The 25,583-nt window shown below is 45.8% G+C and overlaps 1 pseudogene; it reads left to right on the top strand.

Annotated features, from left to right (window-relative positions):
* Positions 1 to 534: 534 nt before the first annotated feature.
* LOC122446761 lies at positions 535 to 13,220 on the top strand (annotated as a pseudogene).
* Positions 13,221 to 25,583: the final 12,363 nt, after the last annotated feature.

Below are 25,583 nucleotides of genomic sequence, written 5' to 3'. Positions count from 1 at the left end.
AAATAGCATCAGTGGCTGGTAAAGAATCCACCTGCCAATGCAGGAGGCGCAGGAGACTTAGGTTCAATCCCTGGGTTGGGATGATCTTCTGAAGGAGGGAATGGCTACCCACTCCAGTATTCTTGCCAGGGTAATTCCATGGACAGAGGAGCCTGGCAGTCTACAGTCCATAGAGTTGCAAAGAAACATGACTAAGTGGCTGAGTGCAACCCTGAAGGAAGAGGTTGGTGGGTCTCTGCTGGTCAGGCTCAGTCTGAGGGTGTCCCTCAGGCCCTGAGGTCCCCCAGGCTCCCCTTCCCACCTTGGTATTGTGGGCTGATCTGTTTTTAGTATTTATATATATATATATATATTTTGACTGCACTGGGTCTTAGTTGCAGTACACATGATCTTCACTTGCAGCATATGGGCTCTAGTTCCCTGACCAGGGATTGAACCCGGGCCCTCTGCATTGGGGATGTGGAGTCTTAGCCACGGGCCCACCAGAGAAGTCCCTTGTGAGCTAATCTTAAGTAGAAGTTTAAGAGGAGTGAGATGGGGAAGGAACGTTCTGCAAGGTGAGAGGTACAGTTCTGCAGTTATAAAAAAAAAAAAAAAAAAAGAGGCCAGAGAGCAGTAGCTGACTCCATATGCATTTAATGGAGCGGTCACCAGGGAACCCGGGGACACTGCAGAGAGGGTTTTGTGAGAGGAGGCTGGGTGCAAAGGAAGCCACTGACCCTCCAACAGCAAGCACAGGGATCTGAGAGCAAGCCAACTTTTTGCACAGAAAAGATAAGAAAGGGCGGGCATACAAAGGAAGAGTACAGACGCACAAAGGCTACGTAGGCGCCATCGCTGTGGGGAGGCCAGGGCGACCTGGAGTTTGGAGAACAAACACAGCAAGATGAGGTTTCCAGGAGACAAGCCAGACCATTTAGATCGCAATCTCTCCAAACTGGCAAGAGAGCACTTATCCCAGAAAGTCTATGCGGATTCTTGTCCCCCTGCCCTCAACTCCAGCTCCGCGCACTCAGCTCGGCTAACACGTAGCTGGCCTGTGTGCAGGGACATTTCCATCTGACCGTGGGCCCCTCATGGGCAGGCATCAGGCCTCATGCTCCGCTCTCTCCAAGCCCAAAGACAGAGCAGTGGCTGGCACAGAGGAGAGTTACAATGAAAGTTTGAGAGGAAAAAAATAAAAATAAAAATAGTTGCAATCCCAGCCCTCTCCAAAAAAAAAAAAAGTTTTTAAAGTTTCTTTTGAGCAAAATGGGAGGCAATTAAAGGGTCTGAGTAGAGAATGGAGAGGTGTCCAAAGACAAAGTGAAATTCAGGTTTGATCCAAAGATTAGTTTGATGTCCTGGCTCAGTTCATAATTTAAAGTGTTTGTTTCTATCTAGGGGTTGGCAGGATTGTGTGTCGTAAAACCCCAGTTATGTTTTTCTCTTTTAAAAGGAGAAACAGGAGGCAGACTGGAAGGTTGAACACGATAGACTTTTTAAATAATTTGAAGAGCATCACTGTGATGCGGGTTGCATGATGCATATAGGAAAGTCGATAATGTACGTGCATGGCTCCATGTGACCCCACACCCAGAGCAAGAGATAGAATGTTCCAGCACTGCAGAGGCCCAGCCTTGGACTTTGGAGGGTCTTGGCCCCTGGCCGAGTACACAGCCACTGTGGCAGCAAAGACCACCGCCCGTCCCATGTATACACAGGGCTGTGTGTTTCCAAAGGCTGCCTCCCCTGGGGGTGGAGGATTCCCCACGCCCAGCTTCTTCAGCTCCCAGCGTGCTCCCGGGTCCTGGGTTCTGTGAGAAGCTGTTGTGGTGGACTCTGGTGGGCTGCCGGGCACCCTCAGGCCTGCCCAGCACACACCTTTAGAGACTGAAGGTCTGCCTGGCCCAAGCTCACGTCCCTTCCTCAGTGATCCACATCCAATGTCTGATCAGTGCAGGGGACAAAAGTCAGGCCATCCTGGCCCCAGTCAGGACAACACCAAAGGGCCATCCTAGCTCGGGGCTCCCTGGGGGACAGCCAAGGCTGTCACGGGGCCACCAGCATCACAGTCCCCCTTCCCTCTTGGCTGGTCCCACTTCCTGCCCCGCCCGCCCCAGGGTCTGTTCGCACGGGCGCTCCCGAGTGAACATCTCACACGAATGCCACCTGAGCCTCTGCTTCCTGGGGGCCCAGGCCGCCACCGCGGGCTCCCTTCTGCCTTCCTGGGGGCCCAGGCCGCCACCGCGGGCTCCCATCTGCCTTCCTGGGGGCCCAAGCCGCCACCGCGGGCTCCCGTCTGCCTTCCAGCCTCTGTTTCCAAAGGCGCGGCGGAGCTCCTGCTCTGTCCCGGGCAAGGCCCCCGGCCCGGCAGGTGTGGAGACAATAATGGCCGGTGCGCATGTGCGTCACACCGCGCTGTTTACCAAGCACTTGCACGCACACTGTCCCGTTTGACCGCTGCTCATTCATTCGTTCACTTCTCCAGCCAGGGCAGTGCCGGCTCTGGCACCAGGAGTCAAGATGTGAAGAAGAAAGCGACCCTTCCCTCATGCCAAGAGTCCACAGCCTAGAGCAGAAGGCTGATCCCCTAACCAAGAGCTCTCCCCGCTCTGGAGGGGCGCTAGGAGAGGCCATGATGAGGGCAGAAGGGCAGGGACCAGACGCTGCCGGGCGGCGTCACCGAGACCAAACCCAACACCAAGACGCACAGTCAGGGTGGGCGGTCAGTCAGGAGCTGCGCGCAGAACGGGCCACCCTGCGGTCTCCTCCGGCTTCACCCAGGATGGCCGAGTCCGTGAGTCCAGAGGTCTCTCCCTTCCCCCCGTGCGGCCTCCCATGGGTCTCCTTCTCCCCGCTCGGCACAGCTGGTTGGGGCCCCGGGCAGCTGGATGGGACGAAAGGAGAGAGGAAGAGGAGAAGGAAGGAGGGAGCTTCCGGCAGTGGTGGGGGGCGGCATGGGGTGTAGGATTCCAAGCAAAAGAATAACATGATCTTGGCAAGCTGCCCTGGGTCCCACTTCAAGCACCGGATTCACTTAAATCCGTCTTTGCTACTTTCCAGAGTCAACAGGATTTGTTGACTCCCCAGTAGGGGAACAATCTTGAGGGAACAAGATTTTTAAAGTGCCTGTAAGTGAGATGTTTTCCCTAATCTGAATTTGGGGCATATTGATGCTTGGGGATATTTCAATTTTGATTGAGGGCTATGACACTTCTTTAGAACATCTCTGTAAAGAAGGACAATGAATGTCAGATTATGCTTTTAGATGTTGCAGAGATGAAAATACATCTTGGCTATTTATCAAATTAATCACCTTATAATCTAAAGACAAATGGGATTCCTAGGGCAGTATTCAGCCAGTAATTTAATACTTAAGTTTTTCTGATCAATAAACCATTGGCCTGTTAGAATATTTAAGTCATGCTTAGAGTCATTCCGGAAAAAAAAAAAAAAATCTATTAAGTTCTTTGAAGGGATGTCTTTAATTTAAAATGTCATTTTCTATTTAAGCATTACATTTTACATTATTATAAAACAACACCAAACTTAATTTGAATAAAGATATTTTTTAAAAATTTTAAGCAGAAATATGTTATAATTTATTAAATGTTTTATTCAACAAGTGCTCAAGTGCTAATAGAGCATGTGTGTGTGTGTGCGTGTACACACACACACACACACACACACACACACACACACACTATGGACCACCACATTGTACACCTCCAGGGGGCACCATTCATCTTTTGGATCTCGGGAAATGGTCCAGGACTGTGAGAGGCTCTTGGGATACTGTTGTGGATGTTTGTGACCCCGAAATTCATGTGTGAAACCTTAACTCCCCATGTGATGGTATTTGGAGGTGAGGCCCTTGGAAGGTCATGAGGTAGAACCCACATGATGGGGTTGTGTCTGTTAGTAGCTCAGTTGTGTCCGACTCTTTGTGACCCCATGGACTCTGGCCTGCCAGGCTCCTCTGTCCTTGTGATTCTCCAGGCAAGCATACTGGAGTGCATAGCCAGTTCCTTCTCCAGGGGATCTTCCTGACCCAGGGATCGAACCTGGGCCTCACACATTGTAGGCAGATTCTTTACCATCTGAGCCAGCAGGGAAACCCGTGTCTAAACCGCACTTGATGGAGTTAGTGCCCTTATAATGAGGCTAAGAGACCAGAGTGCTCTCTGTCCCTCTTTCTCTCCCTCTCTCTGTGCTACATGAGGATACGGCAGGAAGACAGCTGTCTGCAAACCTGGAGGAGAGCTTTCCCTAGAACCCAACTGTGCTGATGTCCCAGCCTCCGAAACTCTGAGAAATAAGTGTTTGCTGTTTAAAACACACCAGTCCAGTACACTTGTTACAGCTTCCTGAACTACGATGGATGCCACAGTGATAAGTCACAGTCCCCGTGCTCAAGGAACATGAAGTGGAGTGTGAGACCATCTGGGGAGGGGAACCTCAGGATACTGAGGAACAGGACCGGAAAGAAATGAGCCCAGGGCACCCTGGACCCCAGAGAGGGCACCAACCCCGCCCACCGTGGGATCTGGGAAGTGCCAAGAGTGACTCCAGGAATGTTAAAGCCACAAAAGTCTCTCTAAAGACTCTCTAGCTGAGAAGTTAAAAGATTTATCCAGGCTAACCCAAGGAGCTTTAAAAGTAGAGTCACAATTTACTGCCTGTCCAAATGTAGCGTGTTTACACTCGCGGGTTAAAGGTTATGCGAGTTATTGGTGCTTTAAAAAAAACTTCATAGTAAAATATATTTGAGACCATGTAATGATAAGAAACATTTGGCATGTTGAAGGGGGAAAAAATGCAGCTGTTGTAGAATTCTCCCCTATAAAAACTTCTGACTCTGTGAACTGGGCTGGGAGGAAGTGAAGTTTCAAAGAAGTCCATTTGGAGTCACGCATAAACTGGGTCTGCTTAATGCAAAGAGTGCATGTTCTGTCGTAAATGATTTCCACCTTGGCACCTTGGACATGGAAACACAGCCAGCGTCTCTCTACAGCTAATTTGTTATCGTGGCCTCTGATGTGGGTTTGGGGCAGTTGTGCGAAATCTTCCTAGAATTCCATTGCAGCAAACCTTCAGAGGGAGAAACAGCAGTGGTGGCTTTGGAAATCACTGCCGTTTGTAATAGGTCATTGTGTCCGTCCTCACCACTGCTGACCAGGAAAATGAGCTGCAAGCCTTCAGTGATCTGGAGTTTTTCCCAGTGGTAATGTTGGATCTTCAGATGCAGCATGGAAGTGTGGAAAGAAACACCCATTCTGGAAGCATCTTCTAGGAGAGAACGTTGAGAGCGTGCATGTGTACGCAGCTGGTAATGGAGATGCAATAGTTACTTAGCATCTTTGTTTTTAAAATCATTTTCTAAGATGTTTATAGGACTAAAGGCAGGGCAGTAATCCTAGCTGGTGTCTGCCGAGTGCTCCTGTGTCCCAGGTAATGTAGTAGCCAACCTACACGTTTGGTCACAGGAGAGGCATAGCTGCTGGGAGGTGGGTAGAATAGCCCGCTATATGCCAGGCACAAGCTCCGGTGCTTTACATCTGTTATTTCAGCCGATCCTTACAACATCCTTTTGAGAAAAACACAAATACGAGCTCCATTTTACAGATGTGAAAGCTGAGGTTCAGAGAGGCTCCTGAGTTGTTCAGGATGACTTCTACAGGCCAGTTCTCTACTGCCGAGCTCCATAGCCTCTGCTTGGCAGCTCTGGGCCATGCCACATGCTCAGTGGCTCAGTCGTGTCCAGCTCTTTGCGACCCCTTGGACTGTAGCCCGCTAGGTTCCTCTGTCCATGGAATTTTCCAGGCAAGAATCCTGGAGTGGATTGCCACTTCCTGCTCTAAGGGATCTCCCTGACCCAGGGAAGAACCCCCGTCTCTTGGATCTCCTGCATTGGCCAGCAGGTTTTCTACCACTAGCGCCACCTGGGAAGTCCTAGCAAACTGCAAGTGTGTGCTCGGTAGCTCGGTCGTTTCTGACTGTGCGACCCCATGGACTGTAGTCTGCCAGGCTCCTCTGTTCATAGGATTTCCTAGGCAAGAATACTGGCGTGGCTTGTCATTTCCTTCTCCAGGGGATCTTCCCCACCCAGGAATCGAGCCCTGTCTCCTGTGTCTCCTGCGTGGGCACTTGGATTCTTTACCACTGCGCCACCGGGGAAGCCGCAAACTGCAAGGGAGCTGCCCACTAAAGCCTCGGAAGTCCCAGTGCTGTCAGACCCACAGATGTTGTTCAGTCTCTCAGCCATGTCCGACTCTTTGTGACCCCATGGACTGCAGCACGCCAGGCTTCCCTGTCCATCACCATCTCCCGGACATGTCACACCCGTAAGTGCAATTAAACCATGGGCACTGACCAGCCGCTGAAAAATACTGAATGTGTGGTATGTAAGAGGCACTCCAGGAACAAGACTGCCTGAAGTTTGCGAAAAACATTTTGAGTAAAACAATCTGTAAGCAGTAAAACCCCAGGGTCTGAGAAGCCTATTTCTTCATCTTTCTTGGAGAGATTGAGGCGACTTTAAATTACCCAACAAATTAGTTCATTTTAATGTCAGAATGTATTAGGGGGAGGGGGGTTCTGAGGTGAAAGAAAAATAAGTGTAATTGCTTCTTTTTTTCAAAATCACATATTACTTTGTTCATTATGAAATAATGAAGCATTATTTAATCCCATTATGAAATAAATGAGATTGAGTAAACAACACATCTGTATTCATGCCGTGATAGAAAGTCAGGAAATGTTTGTCCGACTGACACTTGAAAGTATCGGCTCCATTTTTCTCAATAATGAAACTGTAGGTGTTTTCATTACAAAAATATATTTTATAAGAAATACAAATATGGCTTTATTAAATGAACTGTTAGGGGACCTTTCCTAGATGGTCGCATTTTAAAATGTAGACTCACGTCTTCAAAATGAAGCCCATCTGTAGGCAGTGATCAATATCTAACAAAATCATCAGTGAAATGAAAAAAAAAAAAGTCAATAGAAAGACTAAGGTTAAGTCCATGAAAGCCCTATTTCCATATGTACACCTGCCCTCTTGTGGCATTCATCTGTATGGTCGCCTACCATGCATTTTGAAGACTTTGAACATGGATTATTTTAACCAATATCCTACATAGCTGTCTATCAACACACCTAACTACAGAGCCTCATCCTGGAATAGTTATTCTTTCCCACAGGCGTTTATCTGCCCGACCTTAGAGACTGCAGGGCATGCTCACATTTGGTGAACATAATACTTAGGAAAAATTCTAATTAATTGGCATTTTGCTCCTTGGTCCAGCTGCTAAGACTGCATAAAAATTCACCCCAAAATATAAACAAGCCATTCAGTGAGTCAGGAATTCAGGAAGGGGATGGTTTCTCTAGGGCCTCGTGTAGGAGACAAAGACTTAGAGCTGGGACCATCTGAAGGTGTCTCCACTCGGATCTGGGGGTGGAGGCTGGCTGTAGGCTGGAGTCTCAGGTTCTTCCACACTGGGCTCTTCACGAGGTCCAGTTTGGGCTTCTTCAGAGCATAGAAATCAATCCAATGTTCATTTATTGGAAGGACTGATGCTGAAGCTGGAGCTCCAGTACTTTGGCTATCAGATGCAAAGAGCTGACTCATTGGAAAAGAACTTGATGTTAGGAAAGATTGAAGGCAGAAGGAGAAGGGGACGACAGAGGATGAGACGGTTGGATGGCATCACTGACACAATGGACGTAGTTTGAGTGAACTCCGGGAGTTGGTGATGGACAGGGAGGCCTGGCGTGCTGTAGTCCATGGGGTCACAAAGAGTCAGACACGACTAAGCGAGTGAGCAATAACAATCGCAGAGCATCAGAGAGTGTCCTGAGGGAGGCAGAGAGAGAATGTCAGCAGAAGCTCATTCTTATGACCTAGCTTCAGAGGTCAGGTGTAGCCACGTCCTCTCATTCTATCTGTCACCAGGAGCCAGCCCTGATTCAATATGAGAAGGGACAGCATATTGTCCCCTGAATGGGCATGAAAATAGTGATGCATGGATCTTTGGGGACTATCTTGAAGACTGACTGCATATATTTCAACAACGAACCAGCATTGTATTTTAGCGGTATGTGGGATATGACTGCCTTCATCTGCTGCCCATGGTCCTAGCGTGCTCTCCAGCTAGCTGTGGGTCAGCATTTAAGACTGAAGGCCCCTGTTCCTCTAGGAGAAGGACCGAGGGAGAAGTCCCAACCAGAGTAAGTCATCCCAGGGAAGAAGTGAAATCGTAGAGAATTTAGTTCTGGAAGGAAAATAGGGAGGGCAGGGGAGGGGCTCTCACCCCTGTCCCAACTCTCTACCCTCACCTCCACCTGCACTTTAAGAGGATTTCATCAAGGTCTCTGGGGGAAATGCAAATGACTAATACAGATGAAAACACACACCTCAATTTCATTAGTAACCCCGGAAATAGACATTGAAGCAACAATGAGATACCCCAGAAGGACTTTTTCAGGCAGGAAAGGTGTGGTCAGCATGCTTTCTCAATGGGTGCAACCTCATTTAATCTGAAATTTTACTGTTGTCTATAATTTTCTGAGTATATTTCGAGTCTTAATTCAGTTTTTTTTTTTTTAATTTTTAAGAATACGAGTATTTTTCATCTTAAAAAAAATTGTCTGTATTTAGAAATACCAGGGCTTCCCAGGGGGCACTAGTGGTAAAGAATCCGTCTGACAATTCAGGATACACAAGAGACACGGGCTCGATCCCTGGGTTAGGAAGATCCCCTGGAGGAGGAAATGGCAATCCACTCCAGGATCCTTGCCTGGAAAATTCCATGGGCAGAGGAGCCTGGGGCCACAAAAAAATAGAACACAACTGAGCGACTGAACACATCACAACTGTGAGATGGAGATTTCACTCCTGATCTCAAACACTCTGCTTTCTTTTATTTTTTAGAAAGGAGCGGCCCCAGGGGCAAGTCTGGGGAGTGTGGGGATCCCAAGAAGATGCCACTGGACTTGGGCCACGAACAACAGACCAACAGGATTTTCCCCAGGACTTCTCTTTCTGATAGGATGTGGGAAAGCATTCGAGATGGGGAGAGCAGCATGACCCAACGTGGTGTCAACGAGCACCATATGCTTGGGAAGTGATGGGCGCTCAACGCCCAAAGATGACCAAGGAAGCGGGTGGTTAAAGCTGCATGTGGAAGTTGATGCTAAAGGCCATGGCAGGGAGGTAAACTCGGTTCACTGATGGGAACCTCCAGTGTTTTTTAAGCAAGGGCGCCAGGCAGTTGGGTGTGTTTTCGGCTCCTCACTCTGAGCAAGGTGACCATGGAGGAGCAAAGGCATATGACAATAGAGGACTACACGGGAAGGATTAACTGGGCAGTGGTGGGAATGGAAAGAAGGGAATTATTAAAGATATGATCCTAAGGTGGAATGGCAGGATGCTGAGAGTGAGAAGGAGGGTGGAAGGCATCTAGCTTCAAGCTTTGCTGACTATATAGACAACGAGGTCTTTAACCAAAATGTGGGCTACAGGGGGAGGAGTGCTTGAGCTCACATGTGGAATTGCTGAGTTTTCATGTTTATGGGACATATAAGGATACAGCCCAAACCTGGGCCTGCCTTGGGGAATATTCATCTCATTAAAGTTAAATCACTTTTGCCTGTCTGCATGTCTCTTCCCCACAAGAATGTAACCTCCCAGAGGGAAAGATTGAAGGCAGGAGGAGAAGGGGATGACAGAGGATGAGATGGCTGGATGGCTCAATGGACATGAGTTTGAGCAAGCTTTGGGAGTTGGTGATGGACAGGGAGGCCTGGCGTGCTGCTGTCCATGGGGTCACAAAGAGTCGGACACAACTGAGTGACTGAACTGAGAGGGAAGACACACTCCTTTATCTTGAATCTCCTGTGTCCCTGGAGAGGGTGCAGCCAGTTTTGCTACATCAGTGGTTGTCTAGGTAAGTAACTGAGCAACAAAATGCATGCAAGGAGGAGGGAGGGGAAGGTAGAGGGCGAAGAGCAGGGCTCTGAGGACCACCAGTGGAGAAATTAGTTGGGGAAAAAAGGGAAGCCAGGGAAGGTGCTGGCGAGGAGCAGAAGAGAGGACGAAAGAGATCCAGTCAGCAAATGCATCGCCCAGTTCTTCCATGTCAGCAGACAGAGCAGCGGCGATGAGTCCCTTGGACACAGTCCCTGGTTGGAAAGCCAGCGCTGGCCTGCTCACCCAGACCGTGTGGGCTGCAACAAGTCAGAACTGGTTCTGTCCCCTCCTGCAGTCTGCTCCCTGTAAACAGTCACTGTGAGCAATCCGGCTCCTATCGCTCAAGCTGCATTCAAAACAATGGGAAATGCCTAGAGAAAGGAATCATACACTCGGTTCCTTGCCACATTTTTCATATCATACTGATGGAGAAAAAGTTTCCTAAGTATTATTAATGACTTGAAAGATTTCACTAAGTGGAGAGACCTGATGAGGGATTATTTTTTACTAATGGAGCTCCTTGGGACATCCATAAAAATCAACAGTCCTCCAGATGAAAGTGAGACCCTCGGTCCTCTGACACTTAGCTGAATTTCTTGGTTTTTAATGGATTTGCTTAACGTGGGAAGCCTCCTGTGATGCTCTTTGTTCTGGGGACTAGGAGCTGCTAGACAATTAACTAATTGTTTTACTGATCGATATCTAATTTTTTTCTGTTGTCGTAAAACCGAAGTAGCAGCAGAAAACGTAGAAAACAGAAAAGAAAAATCTCCCCGAACCCTGCCCCCCTCACAAATGTCTGATTACAATTGCACATTTCCAGTCCTCTGCCCTTAGCAGATAGTTTTGTAGTTGTAAACACAGGGGACATTGTGCCCTGCTTTTTTTCACTTAACATAATCTGATTCTCTTTTATGAGCAATGAAATTTGATACGAGGTGCTGCTCACACAGTTTTTTTTCTTGAAAGACCATCATTGCAAGGATTGGTGAGTATTTTCTAAGCCCCATCGACTTCAGGGAATCAGGAAATTAAACTTTTTATTTATTGGTCTTTGACTTTCCCATAAATGGACACAGTTCTACCTTGTTTGACTGCGTTGTAAAAGCAGGCACTGGCTGAACAAAGGCTGTGCCGATGAGTAATTAGGCAGCAGGCAGAGACCGGGCAGTGCTTTATGGACCCATTAGTACTGGCCCAGCTGCTTTCAAGGTTCCAGTCTGCAACTCGGGCGTTAGGCACCTTTAGTTTCTTCGGTTTAAAAAAAAAAAAAAAAATGACCTACCTGTTTTTTGTTGCTGTTGTTTTTGTCCAAATATTTAAAGACATGAACTGATCTCTGCAGCCCTTTAAAGGAAAGGATAACTGGTGTTTGTTACACATGTGATTTTTTTTTTTTTTTTTACTGTGCTTGGTCTTTGTTGCTGCTCGGCTTTCTCTACCTGCAGTGAGCAGTGAGTGCATGGGCTTCTTCCTGCAGGGGCTTCTCTTGTTGCAGTTGGAGCATGGACTCTAGGGCATGCGGGCTTCAGTAGTTGCGGGTGGTGGGCTCAATAATTGCGGATCCCAGGCTTCAGAGTGCTGGCTCAATAGTTGTGGTGTACAGGCTGAGTTGATCTGAAGCATGTCGAATCTTCCCAGACCAGGGATCGAACCTGTGTCTCTTGCATTGGCCGGCAGATTATTTACCACTGAGGCATGAGGGAAGCCCCCTGGTGGTTTGTTTTTTTTTTTTAAAGCCATGTTCTGGCCCCTATCTCTATGAAATCACCACGAAGCCTAGGACCCTGTACGCGTGTCCTGACAGCTGGAGGGCCTGAAGACCCTCATCACCACTCAGTAGAGCGGGGCTCAGGTCCCTGTGCTCCGGGCACCACCCCACTTCCATTTCGGCCAAACCAGTCGCACCCCCTGAATTGCTCCATGAATTTCCCACCAGCAAGGTTCCAGCCTTTGAGGTGGATTCTGTGTGTTGGAGGGTGATGTTGCTGCCTGCTATGTGAGCCTCGAGGACGTCCTCCCGAGGCAGCGGTACAGCTGGGGCGGTGGGTGGACTCGGCCGATGGCGGTAACACAGTGCCCCCAACCTGGATCCGGCGGTTCCCTACTGGGGCATCATGCATCACAAGGAGGCCACAGAGGAGGAGGAGGAGGGGGTGAGGCAGATTCTGGGGCTGCTGGACGCTCCCTTGAAGACTCAGACTTTTCTGGTGGGCAGACGTGTGACGCCGGCTGACATCACCATTGTCAGCAGCCTGTTGGGTCTTTATTCGCAGATTCTGGAGCCTTCTTTCTGCCAGGCCTTCCTTAATACCAACTGCTGGTTCCTCACCCACATGAACCAGCCCCAGTTCTAGATTGTCTTGGGGGAGGTGCAACTCTGTGAGGAAATGGTCCAGTTGGATCCTAAATGGTTTGCAGAGAGCTAGTCTAAAAAGGACACCCCATGGAAAGAGAAAGGTTCTCAAGAAGACAGGCAGAGGCCCCAGGTAAAGCAGAAAGAGGGGAAGAAGGTGGCTGCCCTGCTCTCAAGGAGGATCTGGGTGAACGTGAGCAGGTGCTGGCTGCTGAACTGAAGGCCAAGGACCCGTCTGCTCACCTGCCCAACAGTACCTTCTTGTTGGATGGATTTAAGCGCGAGTACTCCCATGAGGACACGCTGTCTGTGGTATTGCTGTATTGGGGAGCACTTTGATCAGGGTGGGATTCCCTGGTGCTCAGATGGTAAAGCGTCTGCCCGCAATTTGGGAGACCCAGGTTCGATCCCTGGGTCGGGAAGATCCCCTGGAGGAGGAAATGGCAACCCACTCCAGCACTCTTGCCTAGGAAATTCCATGGATGGAGGAGCCTGGTGGGCTACTGTTCGTGGGGTCGCAGAGAGTCAGACACAACTGAGTGACTTCACTTCACTTGATAAGGGGGCTGGTCCCTGTGGTACCCCAAATACCACCTCCCAGACCTCCCTGAGCTGCAGCCTTGTCACTGAACTGTTCCAAGCCATTGGACAAACTGAAGAAGAATGCCTTTGCCAGTGTCTTTCTCTATGGAACCAACCACAGCAGCCCCATTTCTGGAATCTGGGTCTTCCAGGGCTGGAGCTTGCCTTTCTGTGGAGCCCAGATTGGCCTGTGGACCACCAGTATGGTGGAAACTGGATCCCAGCAGTGAGGAGACTCAGATGGTGGTTTGAGAATACTTTTCCTGGGATGGAGCCTTCCAGCATGTGGGCAAAGCCTTCAGTCAAGGCAAGGCCTTCAAGTGAACATCTCTTGCCATTGCCTAGCTGCTGTACCTGCCCTTCAAGGAGAATGGGGTTCATTAAAGGAAACTGAACAATGGAAAAAAATAAAAGCTGTGTCCTGAATCTGATTAATCTTGTGTACACTTGAGTGCTTGGGGACTTGCAATATAGATGGAGTGATTCATTCTACAAGGCCGTCCCCAGCTTTCTGGAGTGTCTCTTTCATGCTGAGCGGGGATGGTGGTCTGACCTCCGCACATTTTCGTGACATCCCCGAGAGGCTATGTGGTTATGACACACTCCTCTGAGAGTCCACTGGGGTTGTTCATCTTAACCAGAATCCTGGGGGGAAAACGGTTTTTGCCTTGGGCACTTTTCCTCATGAAATGTATATCTTCATATATATTTAGTCCAGAGCAAAAATTGTTACCTTCTCTACCTGTGATCACAGCTATTAAATAAATAACTAAAGGGAATCTATCTTCAGAGGAGAAAAATTGGGGAGTTCTTTTCCACCAGTGTGACCTCAATAAAAGATTTCATCTTTGTAGACCCATCTTTACTTACCTGCTGCAGCTTTGTAAAGCGAAACGGTCATTGCTGCTTCTAGGATGGAAAATGTCCATTTTATTAAAATTCAGGTTAAAAAATGCCCAGATCTGCAAACACTGGTTTTAGTGGTTGGTGTTTTGAAACACTCCTTGTTCATCAGCGCAATATAGTGTTGGTGAGGGACAGACAGAGAGCTAAGTGTTGTGACAAGGTCAAGGTGAAAAGAATGGATGTGAGCCTGTCCCCTAGGCCCTGCAACCTGCGAGGAAGATGAAGCAGATACTCAACAGAGCAGTGGGCTGAATGCTCAGAGGAGAAAAGAGAAGCATTACTCTCAGCTTGGGGTCAGGGTGGAATGGCATGGTCTTCCCTTAGCAAGGCTGGATGAGGGGTCAAGGCCACATCAGACCCAGCACCCACCCAATGTTCCTCAGTTCTCTAGGAACTAATGCAATCCACTGTTGGTGCAAGAGAATTACAACTTGGAACCTGACTTTGTGAAGATACAATGTCAAACAGTCTTGATAAGTAGTGGGCACAACCCACAGCTCCATGCATCCAGGAGAAAAGACCTAGAAGGGGTCACCCTGCCAGCCTCACTGACTGACCACTGGAGCCTTCCAGGTGGCTAGCTAGAGTGCCTATGTAAAGTACTTTCACCCTTCTCCCGACACTGTGAAAAACATTTTGCATGTATCCTCTCATGAATATGATGGTTAGATAACATCACTAACTTAATGGACACGAATTTGAGCAAACTATGGGAGACAGTGGAAGACAGAGGAGCCTGGGATGCTGCAGTCCATGGGGTCACAAAGAGTTGGACATGACTTAGCAACTGAACAACAAAGCATCCCCTCATATGATCCTTAATCCTAGGAGGTGAGTTCTATAAGTAGTCCCAAAAAAAGAATGTGAAAACCATACTTAGGAGTAACTTGTCCAGTTCTACAAAGATAAGAAATAACTGAGCTGGGTACCAAAGCTGTGCTCACCCTGTAAGCTAAGACCACCTTTCATAACTGCCCACTGCAAAGGCATTCTGGACACTCTTGAAACTCCCTTCCAACAAAGCCTGTATGCTGGGCAGGTGTATCTTGGGGCCTGGGGGTACAGCAGAGAGGTGGAAGGGCACAGTCTTCTACTGTCCCTAAATGCTGCCAGCATCCAGGTCTGAGAACCTGGCCATGTTCAGCAGAAGGTGTCAGCTTCTGCCCCAGCACTCCGCCTACTTTCTCACATTTTCTCCTATTTTCCTTGCCCACCAGCCAGCGCTCCTTCTTTGAGGGACAAATGAGCTTCGGAGCTGGAGTTCCATTGCATCTCAGACTGGCCCCAGTTTCCAGGGCTCTTTCAACCTCTCTCCTTGGCAATGAATTTCTAGGACACTCAAATATTTACTCCTCAGGTTGGCTCAACTATTTTATAAAGGTGATTTGTTAAATGAATAGCCAAATTAGATCCAGTTGTTTTTTTTGTTTTTTTTGTTTTTTTTTACTGCGGCTGGGCACATCTGGCCCTGCTTTCAAAGCAGGCGCGCACCAGGCCGCTGTCAGCCTCTCCTGGTCTAAAACCCAAGTAAGAGTCAGTCACTGCTACACCTTTGAACATAATGATGCTGCTGCTGCTGCTAAGTCACTTCAGTCGTGTCCGACTCTGTGCGACCCCATAGACGGCAGCCCACCAGGCTCCCCCGTCCCTGGGATTCTCCAGGCAAGAACACTGGAGTGGGTTGCCATTTCCTTCTCCAATGCAGGAAAGTGAAAAGTGAGAGTGAAGTTGCTCGGTCAGGTCCGACTCTTCGAGACCCCATGGACGGCAGCCTACCAGGCTCCTCCATCCATGGGATTTTCCAGGCAAGAGTAAGGAGTGGGGTGCCATTGCCTTCTCCATAGATCCAGTTTTGATATCTTTGTAAAGGATCCAAATATGTTCACAAATATACTTTCCTCAATCCTGTGCTCCAATTCTAAATCTGCTCCATGCGTCGAACCACATTGTACTACTGTGCATGCACACTTGAGCATGCACACACACACACACACACACACACACACACACCCTGCTTCTGTGCATGCTCGGGTGAGTTCCTCTCCTTTCCTCACCTCTTCTGCAGCATCCTCAGTCCCCCTGTAACTTCTCCAAAAGCTCTGGTGTGCTGACAGTGAGTTTCATTGGGTCTCACCAGCAGATCTCAGCCCTGGAATCAGCCAGGGCTGGGTGAATGAACTGATCTGGGTGAGACCCAGACTCTGGCACTGCTGAAGGCTCCCCAGGAGGTGAGATGGACAACCAGCCTCAGGAGCCTTGGCTGGCCTTCTCACGTCTCCGTCTCCTCACTCCTGCCTGCAGGGACAACTTCACTATCATCGATTTCTCCTGTCTCACGCCTGACCTGTTGAACCTGTTAGGAAACCCCAATGTAGGATCACGGATTCTCTGAATCCAGACGATCTCCCAGCTCCAGGGCTTCCTCCAGCTGGGGCCCTGCCCACCTTCCCCAAGGTCCCACATCAGTCATCTGCTAGAGGAAGATCCACCGTCACCTCCCTGTGAGGAAGTGGTCACTCCAGGGGGACCCAAGTTCTCCCTTTCCACCTGAAGATTTCTCTAGTCTCCCCCCACCCCTCATGCAATGTATCCCTCACCCAGAGGCGCATCCCCCTTCCAGGCACACACCCACCAGACAAGCACCAGCCTCTCCTGCTCCTCCTCCATCTTCAGGCATCCTAGTCCGTCTATGGCCATTCTCTCCTCTGCCTTGGTCTACAAGCACTGCTTTTTCCTATGCTAATAAAAATCCTAAAAAAGAAAAAAGTGGGGAGGGGTCAGGGGCTGGAGGGGGCATCTGAAGACCGAACCAGAGAGGTGGCCATGTGGGAGGGACTCAGATCAGCATCACTGGCCTTGAGGATGGAGGCAGGGGCCATACACTAAGGTTCCGGAAACTGGAAACGGAGAAGAAATGGATTTTCCCCTGGGGCTTCCAGAAAGTAGGACAGCCCTGCCCACACCTTGAGTTTTGCCCATTGAGAGCCATTTTGGACTCTGACCTCCAAAACTGTGAAGATAATAAAACTGCATTGTTTTAAATTAATATATATATATGTGTGTGTGTGTGTGTGTGTGTGTATATATATATATATATATATATATATATATATATATATATATATACACATGTATCTCCCCTTTTGCTGACCTTTCCTCCATCAAGCTATCATTTAGCTATCATTTCATCTCTTCCCTGCATATCCAGCCTCACCTTGAGTTGACCCTTTCTGCCCAGCTGTTTGCCGGAGGGCTTCTCCTATCTCCCCCAGGCACCTAGAGTGGAACCCAGCTGCAATCACACTCATCACCTTCTCCCCCAACCCAGAGGCTTTGTTCTATCTTGAATAGCTTGATTTATCTGAACAGGGGCTCAATACTGCCTAACTTTACCCAAGAGCAAACCCTGTAACTTCACGCTCCCAATTATAAGGTGGGAAAACAGCAGACCTAATTCTGTCTGCTGAATAAACCCTCACGATTACTCTATTAATTCTTAATTTCACCTATCATTATGCTTTCAGTAAGTCAATGAATAAAACCAAAATAACTGCTTATATCCATAAGTAATCAAAATGTATTTAGTGCTTTAGCAGTTTGTTTTTCTAATTTTCCTTTAATTAGCTGAGAAAGAATTAAAGTCAATTCCTCATCCCACAGATAAAAAATTACTCGGCTTTTGCCCTTACACATATCCAACTTTTAATGTACACAGGATACACAAATTCATAATTGTTCTATAATGTAATATGTATCCAATATTAAACACATTTCTATGACATTTATCTTATCTCCCTGATCACAGATAATATAATTATAATTATGCCCTTTCAAAATATTATCGTCTGATCCACACTTAATCAGCATTCTTAGCTTGAAATCTTGGCTATTGCATGCAGGGATTGCAGAATGTTTCTGTCCTCTGATAATCTAGATGATGGGCATATTGAGCAAGTATGGGTCTGTTGCTGTTCACCCTTGTAGTCCAATACTCAAAGAAAGGGCTTGAAAAATAGTCATTGAATGATGGATAAACACATAGGATGTTTGGGAATGTAAAAATAGTCATTGAATGATGGATGAACACATAAGATGTTTGGGAATGTCTTATGTATGTTCACATTGGTATCCATGAGAATGTGGCCGGCAGAGAGTGGGGCAATTGAGAGGGGTGGGGACAGGGCCACATTAGAAATGAGCTGGAAATCAGCCCTAATTCTGTCTGCCGACATATCCACCTTAACCATCACTGACTCAATGGACGTGAGTCTGAGCAAACTCCAGGAGACGGTGATGGACAGGGAGGCCTGGTGTGCCACTGTCCACGGGGCCGCAAAGAGTCAGACACGACTGAGCTACAGATCCTAATGGAGGAAGCTGAAGTCTCAGATGGCTGTGTATCAGCAGAGCCAAGTCCTTCCTTTAGAGCTCTAGAATGTCACAGATACTAGGCGTTAGTTTCAATACAAAATATGCTTTGGAGGAACAATGTGATTTCTCCGGCGGGCTTATGGTGAGACTTTCCCATCCTCTTTTGGAACCGCGTGTGATGACATTTGTTGGAGAAGGATTGGATACACCACTCATGGCTGGTAACAGTCAGGGAAGCTTAGAGGAAGGTTGTAACAGCAGGAGAATATTTAAGACAGCTTCAGTGTTTCTCTTTCAGCCTTAAGGAATAGATAGCAATGTGTTCTTGGGCAGAAGAGACTGTGCTCTGCTATGGTCCCGGATAAACCTGTGAACAGCTATATGGCACCCGGGTACTGACCGAGTTGTTCTTTCTTCTGGGAACTAGGGTTGTCTGCTACCGATGATACAGCCTGCCTGGGGCCCAGGCAGAGTGGAAACGACATTCCTTGTATCTGAACGTTCTGCTCCTATTTGGTGGGAGGTGGGAATGCTCCTGAGCCTGTATCCCCCAATTCAGGAACTCGCGGATCTATCTGTTCGATTTCGATGGGGAGAGAGAAGAATGCATCTGAAGTTCTTTTGGTTGCTGTGTGCAGAAATCACACGCTACGCCTCACAAACTCACCGATTTCATAGAGCCGTCATCAAACGAGTGAGTTACGGCTTTCTTCATTCCACCATTCATCCAATGAGTCAGGCTCTGACAGGGGGTTGATTTGTTGTTCAATATTTGGGGGGATTATTTTGGTATAGCCGCAACGTGTTTACTCAAATACTGTGTGTTAAATGAGATGTTTTCATTTGTTTTGATAGGTACTTATAAAGGCAATGTACCGCATTTCACACTTACACACAGCCCTTCCGAGTTCACAACGCGGCACCCAGATTCCCACAAAACCTCCCCTGTGTGTTTGGGACGCGCCAGCCTCGTTTCACCCAGAGGAGAGCAAGGTTTGTGCAGTGCTGTCAAGCCCCAGAGCCCAGAGCCGAGCCTAAGGGGTCTTCCCCAGTCACTGGGACCAGAGATGGTGGGTGGCAGCAAAGAGCTCAGAGGAGGAAATTTATTCTTCTTGCTTGTTTTATGGTTCTTAGGGTGTTACCATAACAGCATGAATTTTTCCCTGAACTCGGCAGAGCATATGGGAAACCTATACTTAGCTTATCATTTCAAACCCTTCCTCCCCCACACCCTCCTTCCCCGCCAGGAGGCCTCAATATGGTACCAATTCTGTAGGTAAAATAAAAAATGTTTAATTGAGTGAAGTGGTCGCTCTTCCAGACTCATGGGCGAGCAGTGATGTGTCCTGAGTTTTGACTGAAGTTATAATTGAGCACTAACCTGCAAAGACAAAATTGTTCTCACAGGGGTTGTTGTATTCCACATGGAAGGGGAAACACAGCCACCGCATCAGACTCAAATGAGGAGCCACCAGAACAGATATGACCGTGGCCAGAAGTGGCCACAAAATATGCAATACAAAGAGAGAGCACAGCGCAATCCTTAAAATTGGTCATAAATGTCAAAACAGACCACGTGAGAATGCGCTTCTCTGCTGAAAAACAGTGTTTATGAGTTGATCTCATAAAGGATCATCACATTGCTCTTTTAAACCAACGAGTCTAGGGTCTGTAGATCAGATTTTTGCAAGTATCAATTAGGATTTCAATAGTTATGCACGTGCCTTCAACACACACAGTAAGTAACTGAAGCTTCCTGGTCTGGGTCTCGAATGGATACAAGGCACCATCACTCCAAACATGATTGAATTCTAAGCCATCAGCTGTTCTTTTAGTGTCTAAGTCATTTCTAGGATGGCACAAGTCCAAGTCTAATTCATTAAAACAGAAGAAATCTATAAACACCTGCATGTCATTGATTAGTAAGTTGGGGTTTCTTTAACTGGTTGTTTATTCCTCTGTTGAAAACAACACACTAAAGAACCAACAATGGCACGTCATTGACATTTTGCCAAGTTATTAGACTTATTTTTGTAAAGTGGGTTATTTTATTTGGGATGTCCCTAAAACATTGGGAGCCCCTAAAACCTACCCCTCTGTTTAAGTGCTGTATTCTTCTGATCTTGATTCCTTGGACTGAGAATTGTGAGGGCCTTGGACAGTGTTACTTTTTACATAGAAATCAACTAAGTAAAAAAGACTGGTTTCAAGGGCAACTTATCTAATTTGTAATTTCTGGAGATGGTAAATATACTCTGCACTCCCAAAGAGGAGAGGCTGATCTTCCCCCATTCCCATGTCTCTGCTTCACGGAATTGCTGATTTGGCTCTATATACTTTTTTGGTAATTTTTAAATTTCATCACCAGTACATTGAATGTGGGGGGGGGTCACATGTAGTTATTTTTAATTGGATGTAATTGCTTTACAGTGTTGCTTTAGTTTCTGCTGTACAACAGAACATCCCTCAAGGGGAGGGATGTGACCCGGTATGGACAGAAACGCAGTCTTTCAGCGTCAGAAGACAACTTTGAGGACATCCGTTTTCAACGCTCTCCTGAAGCATAGAAGATACTATAGGTGGTTGACTGCTGCAGCGTTCAATAATATACTGGGTTACATATTTTAAAAAGTTCTTTCTTTTTCTATTCCATTCTAAACCTTCTATTTAAATTGGGGAGAAAGCCTTGGGTTTGGTGATAGCGTGTCTAAATCTCTAATACTAACATTCCTTTTCAAAAATCCGTGGACAGCCCTCAGACAAGAAGTCTTGAGGAAGCAGTCTTGAGGTGTTTGGGTGGAATTTAATCACTCTGGGTTAGTCTTTTCCCCCCCATTGCATTTACTTTTAGTCACTTTTTATTGATGACAAGTGATACTGATTTTCTAGGAGATAGAAGGGAAGAGTCAGGTGTGCCCATCAGGATGCTCCAAACATGGTAACTATTCCAGGGGGGCCAGCATGAAGGCCGTAGGTTTTGGAAGAAGCAGCACCCAGGACAGGCCTCCCTGGTAGCTCAGCTGGTAAAGAATCCACCTGCAATTCAGGAGACCCCAGTTCGACTCCTGGGTCAGGAAGATCCTCTGGAGAAGGGATAGGCTGCCCACTCCAGTATTCTTGGGCTTCCCTTGTGGCTCAGATGATAAAGAATCTGCCTGCAAGGCAGGAGACCTGGGTTCGATCCCTGTGTTGGGAAGATCCCCTGGAGGAAGGCATGGTAACCCATTCCAGTATTCTTGCCTGGAGAATCCCCGTGGACAGAGGAGCCTGGCGGGCTACAGTCCATGGGGTCTCAAAGAATTGGACACGACTGAGTGACTAAGCACATAGCCCAGCACCCAGGACACTTGAGGGGCTGTTTACAGGGACTATCTGCCAGAGTTGGTCCACGTGACATTCTTTGTACCAAAAAGTGAGTCAGACCCGAGTCTGCACCAAAGCAAAATTATTGAGAGTACGTGGTTACTTGGGCTGAGGGGGCAGGGCACTGCCCCAGGGAAATGGCAAGAGAGGCGCTAAGAACGCTTTCCCCTGGCTACACCCCAGGCAGTACATCCTGTCTCTCAGCCACCCTCACACCAGCAGCGTGAAAACAACATACACACCGCTCACATAAAACTCAAAACCACTAAATGTTTGCACGTGCTGGAAAGGCAAACAGACATTGCAGTACCCAAGGAAACAAAATGGAAAAAAATAATGTATCAGAATAAATAAAATTATTATCAGACAGAATTAAACATCTCCTTGATAAATAAGAGCCAAACAGAGACCCTAAAAATTAAAATGTTGTTTGGTTATAGGACAATCTTGGTACAATGGCTAAATAGCAGAATGGGTTGTGGAAGAGACAATTTGCAACCTAGAAGACAAAGTTTAGAGGCTATTCCAGAATCCAGGGCAAATAGACAAATAGAAAATATAAAGGAATATAGGAAAGTCAAGGGAGACAGGTCCAGATCTTTCAATATCCATCTAAGAAGCATTCTAGAAGAAAAGGCGGGGGCGGGGGGCGGGGGATGAAAGAGAGAAAATAATTGAAGAAAATTTTCTGTAACTAAAAAAAAAACCCCTCAAAATTATAAAATTAAAAATAAAAACCCAAGTGTTCTCAAATTGAAATATCCCACTGAATTTACAAGTATACATATCATGTAAATGTTAGACTTGATTAGCCATTTAGCAAGGTAAGTATAAACTATATATAGTTTTGTAGCCAGCAAAAGAGGCTACACACATAACACACACACACACACACACACACACACACAGAGGTAAAGCTGGTAAAATTTGAATAAGGTCAGTGGGTTGTACCAGCATAAATCACCTGGTTGTGATATTTGTGGTAGGTAGCATTCTAAGGGGATCTTGTTGACCCTCATTCTTGTGTAATCTCATGAGTGTGGCAGAACCTGTGAATATAAAGCAATGTCATTCCCATACTTAAGTTATATAGAAATGGGGATTTTCCACATGTAATTAAGGCCCCAAGTCCATTGATCTTAAGTCATGAAATTTGCATTTTTGCCGCAATAAATTATAGAGAGCACAAGCCTTCATCAAACACAGAACCTGCCCCACCAAGATCTTGGGCTTCCCAACCTCCAGAATTGTGAGAAATCAATGCTTATTTTTAATAAGCAAACAAACAAAAAAGATATGGAGATTAGATCTAGTTATGTGATCCCTTAAAAGGGCACAGGACGCTTCCTGGTGAGAGAGGTTACAAAATGTGAAAGGGATATGAACTTCTTCCCTGGTTTTGGAGAGGAGGAGACCATGAAGCAAGGAAAGCAGTAATTTCTAGGAGCTAATAATGTGAAAACCATGATGTAGCTACACAGTGGTATCTGAAAAAAACAACCTTACCTGCATTGACAAGAAAACAAGAAAGGCTGCAAAGAATTGAGCTATGCTTTCACCTTGAGAAGCTAGGGGAAAAATCAAAATAAGCTCAGGAACAAAATTAGTAAACATGAAAGCACAAATTATCAAGATCAAAAGCAAACAGCAGCAACAAACACGTAGATCTGGTGAAGAGAGCAAAGATGTGTGAGCAACATTCAGCATGTCAAAGACATTACGCAACTTTAAAGCACGAAAGAGAATATATTAAAGCACCACAAAATTTTAAATCCATGTGAAACAGATGACTTCCTCAAAAAACAAAAATGTCCAGAACTAGAGGAAAAAAGAAATAGAAGCACCATACAGACCGATCTCCTTAAAATAAACTGAAGAGATGTTCGAAGATGCACACCTGTAAACTACAACAGGTCCAAGAGATTGCATGGCAAATTCTACAGACATCTGCAATTTATATAAGCAGTGTCAGCACAATAAAAATAGATTTTAGGATCCTAAATAAAATATTGGCATATCAAATCCTGGATTTATCAAAAGAATAATACATCATAACCAGCTTGAGTTGGTCCTCAGAATGCTAAAATGGCTCCATGTCAGAAAATCCATGAATGTACGTTATTATATTAACAGATTAATACAGAAAATTTACATGATCATCTCAATAAATACCAAAGTTTCATTTGCTATAATGTCACCTCATACACAATAAGAACTGCAACAAAACTGTTCAAATCATTCAATAATCTCAAACAAAAGGAGTCCCGAGCAAGGCATCGTTTCGCTCTGTCTCTGTCTCAACACACACTCTTAACAAAAACCAGTGGTTCCAGAAGCCATTACACAAGAGATTCTTACATTTTACTACATTAATATACATGCAAGGCTAAAATATGGTATACACCACACTAGTACAAGATGTTAATAGCAGAGGAAAGTCTCAGAAGTGGGAATATGGGGGAGAGAGGGTATATGCTTTCCTTTGATCTTTGTAAAACTGTTCTGAGAAATGAAGTCTATTAACATAAAAATATATGTGTCTAAGTTTATACATCAACAAAGAGAAACAAAACACAACCAGCTACAGAAAACATTGGCAACGTGTTTTCTATCTGTCCGTCTCATAATCTGTTAGTGAAGTGGTGAGCTGAAGCACGGCCTCTTTGAGAAGCTTTGAATTAAAATTTAAAATCCACATACTCTTCAATTGAACAAGTTTATTTCAATTAGTTTAACATATAGAAATATCACAACTGAATGCAAATGTTTATCTATTAACGTGTTTGTTTCTAATTGTTCATAGTAGGAAAAGACTGAAAACTACCTAAATGATTATCAGAAGATTAAGGGACTATGACATATCCATGTAACGAAATACCAAGCAGCCATGTTTCCAAAAGGGAAGTAGATTTGTAAGTACCAAGAGAGAATGCCGTATTCATAAGTGTGGTTGGTGGTGGTGTGGCAGAAAGCAGCAGTGGCAAGTGGAACCCTTGGTGTTTACTAAGCGTAGATGTGTTTGAGAAACAGAGAGGCAAAAATCCATGCCGTAGTTTACCAAGAGAAGGCTATTAAAAGAAAGTCAACAGGCAGATGAATGGATAAAGATGTGGTACTACTCAGCCATAAAAAGAATAAAATAATGCCATTTGAAGCAACATGGATGGACATAGAGACTACCATACTCAGTGAAGGCAGTCAAACAGACAAGTACTATATGACATCACTAAGAAGCGGAATCTAAAAAAAAGGTGACAAATGAACTTATTTACAAAAAGAAACATACAGATGCAGAAAAAAATTATGGTTATCAAACAAGAAAGTGGGGAAGGGATACATTAGGAGTTTAGGATTAAAGGCTGCAAACTACTGTATATAAAAAGAGAAACAACAAGGTCCTACTCTACGGCACAGGGAACTATATTCAATATCCTGTATAATAATCAACTATAATGGAAAGAATGTGAAAAAGAATACATATATATACATATTATATCTGAATCACTTTGCTATACATCAGAAACTTACACAACACTGTAATAAACTATACTTCAATTTTGAAAAAGTAATAACTTTTTAAAAAGGCCACAGAGCTGGCGCTGGGAGAGAAAATGGAGACTGGGAGTCAGGAATGTGAAAGAAACCACTTTTTACCATTTATTTTTATTTTATTTGAATTTTTTCCCATGTATATATACTTAAAGATATATATCTTAGGGGGGGAAATCCAGGAAAGTAAGAATGCAAAAGAATATTCTTACCTAGGTAAAAGCTGCCTATCTCAAACCCACAACAATAGTCAGATGTCAGAGTGACCCATTAGAATCAGACCCGATAAATTCAGACATTAAGAAAGCATATGCACTATCTGTGCTAATGTTCAAATTGTACCTGATGCAAAAAGATGGGCGGGGGCCATAAATTCTAGAAATTATATAAATTATCACATTCACAAGTGATATAATCATCCACATAGAAAATCCAAAAGAATCAACTGAAAATTAATAAAACTTTATTTTTATTTTATTAGAATATTTTTTATTTATT

The sequence above is a fragment of the Cervus canadensis genome, chromosome 8 (genome assembly GCF_019320065.1).
Source record: "Cervus canadensis isolate Bull #8, Minnesota chromosome 8, ASM1932006v1, whole genome shotgun sequence".
In the NCBI taxonomy this organism is placed as follows: Eukaryota; Metazoa; Chordata; class Mammalia; order Artiodactyla; family Cervidae; genus Cervus; species Cervus canadensis.
Note: the sequence above shows the minus strand (reverse complement) of the source record. Positions and strands in the feature narration are given on the sequence as shown.